We start from the raw sequence: 7298 nt of genomic DNA, 5'->3' as shown, positions 1-7298 counted from the left end.
AAAGTTTGTGTTATTTCCCAAAAGTATCATCTGAGGGTTGCTGGTGGCACATCTTGATCACGTTTCCCTAGCAGAGACGTTCTTTGTCTTTCATTTTAAAAGAAGGCTTATAACATCAAGGGACTTTGTGTGTGAACTGGGATTCATCGAGGCCCTCGTGGAAACGAGTTGCCCTTACCAACTCTCTCTCAGTCCCTGAAGTGCAGTGGCAAGCAATAAGTCAAGAGAAATTATTGCCCTCTGCCCATTTGATCTAGAGGCAATCCTCCTGTTGTGGGAGGTAACTCGCAGCCAATTCAGGTTAGTGTTAGCAGGCAGGTGACGAGGCACTGCGTTTGAGGCAGTGTCAGGTGAAGTGGGAGGGTTGACTGTTTTTGTTCTGGACTGAGTTAGTTGCAGGATAAAGATCAGAGAAACTGCAAAAAAGTTCTAAAGTGAGACACAAGAGCTCAGACTGCCGTGTACAAACTTAAGTTTTAATTGCTTTTCCTTGTGTGTCCGGCAACCTCAGGCAGGTGGGCAAGGACAGCGAGAACGAAAACACTGGCATCCTCCGCCACAAGACAGTTTCCGGCTAACATAAGGAGAGAAATTGACCACATCTTTCTTTTCTCAAACACAAATCAATCCCCGGAGGGAAGTGCACCGTTCCCAGAAGTACTGCAATACTGGGTCGATGCGCGGAGTGGACGGAGCAAGCTCCTATTCCATCTCCCAAGATCAAAAATCCATTTAATATATTGTCCTCAGATAGAGGACGTATCAGATATTAAACTGATAAGAACAGATACTACACTTGATCTTAGCCAAAAGGCCGAGAAGCGATAACCACCTGCTCCCGACCTCCCCTCGCCCTTCCCCACCGCACCCTTTTCCACTCGCGCCCACTGCAAAAACGCTGACCCGGCCTCCACCGCCCTGCTCTACCTGCCTACACCCGACAAAACCGCGGCCAGCCGTGCGCCTTGACCCGACCACACCAGCGCCTAGAAGCACGCCACAAAACCGACCTTGGCCACGTTGGGCCGCTTTCTTGGGGCAACAAGACACTTTCCCGCGGCCCACAAACCCTTGCCTACGGGCCTGCTCAACATTTGCATAGCTCTCCACCCTCCCGCGCTTTCCCTTTCCTTTTCCGCTCGATTTCCCCTCCCCCTTCCTCCCTTTCTTCTTCAAAGCTCTTCTAAAGCGAAACCCAGCCGGCCGGAAGAGGCGCCAGGGCCCTCTGCTCCCCTGGATCCAGAACCAGCACTTCTCCGAAGTCCTGAAGTCCTCCCTCACGGGCTTCTTTAAAGGCCCCACCGCCTGGTCAAACCCTGGCAGGAGGGAGAGAGGGGGAGAAGCAAGCAAGCATTTACAGATGGAGCAATATTCCCGGGCAGAGGGAATAAGTGAGAGGAACAAACCACTCCGCTTCCCCCTCCCAAAAACCCATTTCACTTTTAGTGCTCGGTTAGATGACCTAGCAGGTTTTCGACCGACAACCACGGCCGAATCCCTTCAGAACAGACCAGCCAAGTCTTTGTCATCATCAATAATCCTGGAGAGCAGCGACTTGTCTTTTGCCCCTCATTTAATCGCCACCTTTAGCACAGCCTTGGCCCAGAGCAGGCCGATTCATCAGCGTTTCTCGTCTGGTGTTAACTGTGCTTTGTTGGATGGCTTTCTGATGGCAAGATGAGAGCTGGATGGGAAATTTGACATTCCAACCCAAGACTCAAAAGGAGCCCACAAAGGCGTGATGAGTGAGAAATCTTGAAGATGAGACCGGTAATGCAAAGGATGTCATCATTATCAACAAGGAAGCTAGGAGAGGAATTGAGTGAGACAGTGTGAGGCACTTAGGATGAGCTGATCTCAAAAGAAAATGGAAAGGTGAGAAGCAATAGGAAGGCTTACGCTCTCTGAACTGGTTCAAGAAGGGAAGAATATATATACACCAGGGATAGCAATTCATCTTCCTGAAATTAAAACCATTTCTAGTCATAAAAAAAAAAAATGCTCTAAATCCCTATTGTTTAGACCCATGCAAATTAAAACAACTCTGAGGTACCACTACATACCTCCCAGATTGGTTAAGAGCACAGGAAAAGATAAGGATAAATATTGGAGGGGATATGGGAAAACGGGACATTAAATACATTGTGGGTGGAGTTGCGAACTGATCCAACCTTACTGGAGAGCCATTTAGAACTGACCAAAGAGCAATCAAACCGTGCACACACTTTGATCCAGCAGGGTCTCTCCTGGCTCTGTATCCCAAAGAGATAAATGAAAATAATTAAAATATATTGTGTGTGTGTGTATATATATATATATGTGTGTGTGTGTGTGTGTGTGTGTGTGTATGTATGTATATATACATATATATGTATATATATACATACATATAGATAGATAGATAGATAGATAGATAGATAGATAGATAGATAGATAGATATCAAAAGGGGGAAAGGACCAACATGTGCAAAAATGCTTGTAGCAGACCTTTTTTGTAGCAGCAAGGAACTGGAGCATGTCCATCAGCTGGGCTCAATTTCCAATATCTTGCCAGCACAAGAAATGGCTACAACAAATATTTTTGTACCTCTGTTGTATCTTTTGCCTTTTTTTTTTTTTTTTTTTTTTTTAATTTCTTCAGACCTAGAAGTGGTTTTGCTGAGTTTGCACGGTTCGGGGACCCTTTGAGCATAATTCTCCAGACCATAGTCTTTCGTCACTTGCGTTTCACTCTAGCCCGGTCCCGACAAACCCCTTCCAGACACACAGGCAAAGATTTGACTCTCTGTAACACCGAAAATGTGGTTAAAAATGAACGCTGCATGAACATGCAAGGAACACTTTTCTGGTCCTACTCAGCCTGAGAAGGGGAGGTAAGAACGTATTTGAAAGGTTGGGACCTGAGCAAGGTTGGACCGAACCGTGCAGGAGAAGTTGGGAGACTTTTGGTAGGGAGAAAGATGAATGTTGCAGAGAAACACAGACACAGGCTTTGTTTTACTTTCCTTTGAAAGTCAGAATCAGGGGAAAGCGCGAACGCAGTCCCCCACTATCACAAATTATGCAGTCGAGTTTCCCACATTTGAGGAAATCGCAGGGGTCAGCCTATTCGGAGTGCAATGGATAAGCCTCACCCTGGGGAAACCATCTTCGTGATCATGGAATCGCCCCCTGCCAGGTAAGTATGCTCTGAAACAGCACGCTCCAGCGCTCCCTGCACACACACACACTCTAAACACAGGCTCACTCGAGCGGCGCTCCCACAGATCCATCACACACACTCCACACACAAAATCCACGCGCACACGCAACCCTCCGGCCTCCTCCACCTCGCCTCCGCCCCTCAGAACCTCGAAAATCCACCTTTACCACGCGCTAGCGCGTTTTTTTTTTTTTTCTTCTTTTTTTTTCTTTCTTTTTTTTCGAGAAAACACCTAAGCAAGCCTCCTCATCTGCATAATGGTCTGGTCCTTATTTATGTCACTCATCCAATCTGCCCTACAGGAGACTGCAGTCTATTACTGATAGCCAGCCGAATTTAGAAAAGTAAAAGATTAGCAACCGAGATCAAGCTAAATGATGTCGGTGACTTGCTTTGTTCTTTTTCTGTCTTGGACCTCACACCTCCAGAGGAATTGGCTCCCTTCTTGTATTCACCCATCTCCCCCAAGTCCATAGCAGCCCTTTTCCAACTTTCCAACCCAGAACGAGATACTCCATGATGAAGAAAGTGGAAGATGTGTAGTTAATTATAAAGTTTCAGAGCTCCTTCAGAGCAATTGCCTTGATAGGTTGGAGACACTTAATCAAACCATGCTTCCTGCTTCCCTGCAGTGGATTGGACTTTGAGCCCTGGAGACCTGATGCCACTAGGAGCTTTCCTCATTTATTGAAGATCAAAGAACAATACTATGAAAACTTGGCTCCACAGAAGTCAGTTTCTTTTTCTAAAGAGCCATCAAAGGCCTAGAGATGCAAGGACTTGTGCCCAGATTCCCACGGGGCATTCCATCCAGGACCCTCCTCTGATACCCAGCTCAAGTTTTGACACTCTTCCTTGCAAGATCTAACTTTCAAACTTTCAGGAAAGGTGATGGTTCTTCTTAAATTTCTCTCTGCTCAGAACACAGTTTTATTTTATTTTATTTTTTTTTTTTTTTGGTGGGTGGGAGGCACACTGATTGTCCCAGAAAGCCCTTATCCTTAGTAGGACTTTCTTTCCTGACCTTACAAGCTAACCTCAGTTGCAGTCCAGCAACGAGCCCGTCCAAAGAGAAGGCCTTGCTTTCCTGAGACCTTTTTTTTTTTTCTGATGAAGCCCTGTCAACCTGTCATAAATCCAAAACTTGTGTCTGGTGCTTAGTTTTGGTCACCTATACCATACAGCCCTGTCTAAAGCGCAAATGAATAAGTTTAGGATTGTGAAATCTGTCCTAACAGAATCCAAAATTAAAATTTTGATATTTTTATAGTTTTTTAAAACAGCTTTTACACTCTAATCTTAAAGGAAATATATCAACTTTTCTGGTTCAAAAAGGAAAGTGGTTGCTTTGAGGTATTTTAACCAGTATCAATTTGATTTACCTTTTCCATGCTACTATGAAACCAATCTACTGTGACAAGAGCTGGATTGGCGTTTTTCTCTTAAAATATTTTTTTCATTTTTTGGAAATATATATATTTCATTTCAGACTAAGAAGCAAAAAGGTTAGAAAGGCCTAGTTAATGAGTGTGAGAGAGAGAGAGGGAAAGAGAAAGAGATAGAGACAGAGAGAAAGAGACAGACAGAGAGTATTAATATAGGAGAGAATGGGGTAAGAGTTTAATAAACAAAGGCGGCTGGCTGCCTTTTTTGTGAGTGTTAGAATAGGGAAAGGGAAGAGATTTTAGGGGAAGATTTTTATAAGTCAGATTGAATAAGAAGGTATCATATTTTAAATTTATTTTTTAACTTTATTAACTTAGAAAATATATTATTGAGTAAGATGGCAGGAAAAGACAACGATAAATGTTGGAGGGGATGTGAGAAAACTGGCACACTAATACATTGTTGGTGGAGCTATGAAATGATCCAATCATTCTGGAAAGCAATCTGGAACTATGCCCAAAGGTCTATAAAATTGTGCATACCCTTTGACTCAGCAGGGCCATTGCTGGGGTCTATATCCCAAGGGAATCTTAAAAGAGGGGGAAAGACCCATGTGTGCAAAAATGTTAGTAGCAGCTCTTTTTGTGGTAGTAAAGAACTGGAAAAGGAGTGGATGCCCATCAATTGGGGAAAAGCTGAACAAGCTGTGGTACAGGAAGATAATGGAATATTATTATCCTATAAAAACTGATGAACAAGCTGATTATAGAAAGGCCTTGAAAGATTTATATGAACTGATGCTGAGTAAAACAAGCAGAACCAGGAATACATTGTACACAATAACAGCAGGAACATGCAATGATCAACTATGAAAGGCTTGGTTCTTCTCAGAGGTTTAGCTACCAGAAGAAATCCCAATAGACTTTGGACAGAAAATGCCATTTGCAACCAGAAAAAGAACTAAGGAGACTAAATGTAAAATCAATACATGCTGTGCTCACTGCTTTTTTTTTTTTTTCTTCAGATTTTATTCATTCATTCATTTATTTGTTTATTTATTTTATTTCTCCTATGGTTTTTCTCTTTTGGTCTGATTCTTCTCTCCCAACATGATTCATAAAGGAATGTGTAGTGAAAATAAATAAATTTTCTAGGGAAAAAACAACAACAACAAAACAGATCTGGTTGATGAAGTTGATTGATTTTACTGGTCTTTTTAATCTTTTAAAAGCTTTGTTTCATGAATGGGATTCTGGAGAAATGGGATCCTCTGAAATTTTGTGTTAATGGGAATCTGAGGACTTCTCTGCTCTTCCTTGCTTTTTTAGAAAGAGAAAAAAAGTATTCTGGTAGACATCAGGATTGGAACTGAAACTTTGTTCAGATGCCACTATGTCAATAAATATGTCATTTATTAAGTGGCTTCTATGGGCTTTGTACTGACTGAGCTAAGCACTGGGAATACAAAGAAAGGTGCAGTTCCCACAATCAAGCAGCTCAGTCTAATGGAGATGGAAAGGAGAAAATTATTTTGGAGGAAAAATAGTCACATCTAAAACCCATTCCATAAAAGGAAGCGGAAAAATAGCATAGATCTGTTAGGTCCCATTCCTGCCTTCAATGTGAATTGCCCTTTATGTGGTTACCATAGTTGACGATTTCATCTTTTGTTCCCAGTCACCTTGTCAGTTCATATTTCTTTCTAGGGAGAAGGAGAGGTTGCCACACCATTGATCCCTTCTTAACCCAGATTTGCACTTCCTTTTGGGAGGGACATGAACAAAAACCTGTAAGTGGTTCCTTACCTCAGGCCTAGGTACCTGTACCTCTGATGAAGAAGGGAAATTGTTCTGTTTGGTCTCTTCCTCTCACCCTTCAGGTACCCTTCAGGATAAGTCACCATGTTTGCAGTGGACACGCTGATCTCCAAAAGTGAACTGAGTTTCTCTGAATGGGAGCTTCCTTTACTTCCCAGAACCTAGGAAACACTGACCTCTACCTGAGTTGTTTGCCTGTAGCCCAAGACTCTTGATTCTTTCTGATCTTGATGTATTTATTTGGCTATTAGTTTCTATTTAGTTCTCTTTGACTGAACTTTACTGGCATGTAGTCAATAAAGGGGATAGTAACTTCAGCTGGAAGAGGCCTTTTGGGCTCTCTTAGGACAGCCTCCTCATTTTCCAATTGAAAAACCTGAAGGCCAGGAAAATTAAGTGATATCCCCAAGGTCACATAGGTATTTAGGGGCACAGGTAAGACCTGGGTAAATCCAGGTCCTGTATCCATAGTATCCTGTCTATGAAACTTTCCACTCTCTCAAGTATGACATATTTGCAGACACAGTTACATGGAGAGAGTATTAGCAGGTCAGCTTGAGTGAGCCATGCTATATTATTTTTATTTAAATAATTTTAATTTAAATATTTAAGCTGACACTCATGTTGTTGTTTTACATGCTGATTCTAAGTGCATGGTAGAAGTAAAAATAAAAACATGATTTTGAAACACATAAACAAATTTGAAACAAATAAATAATGAGATATATGTGCATACTATGCAATCACTTCTCTTTTTACTTAACAACAAGGAATTTTCAGTTGTGCTAAAATAAAAAGAAATTCTTTTCTCTAAAATTCATTCAGTGTACTGTGTCACTTATCAATATGTATACACATATATGTATAGTGTGTCTATATGGATGTATCTATTC

The 7298-nt window shown here is 42.1% G+C and overlaps 2 non-coding genes across 2 annotated transcripts; both read right to left on the bottom strand.

Moving 5' to 3' along the window:
- Positions 1 to 635: 635 nt before the first annotated feature.
- LOC141565309 (U2 spliceosomal RNA) lies at positions 636 to 826 on the bottom strand. Its single transcript, XR_012488982.1, has one exon. It is a non-coding gene; the product is annotated as a U2 spliceosomal RNA (small nuclear RNA).
- A 2195-nt stretch (positions 827 to 3021) lies between these two features.
- LOC141565295 (U1 spliceosomal RNA) lies at positions 3022 to 3186 on the bottom strand. The gene has a single exon (XR_012488971.1). It is a non-coding gene; the product is annotated as a U1 spliceosomal RNA (small nuclear RNA).
- Between the last annotated feature and the right edge of the window lie 4112 nt (positions 3187 to 7298).

Source organism: Sminthopsis crassicaudata, chromosome 3, assembly GCF_048593235.1.
Source record: "Sminthopsis crassicaudata isolate SCR6 chromosome 3, ASM4859323v1, whole genome shotgun sequence".
Lineage (NCBI taxonomy): Eukaryota > Metazoa > Chordata > Mammalia > Dasyuromorphia > Dasyuridae > Sminthopsis > Sminthopsis crassicaudata.
This window is presented reverse-complemented; position numbering and strand designations above follow the sequence as displayed.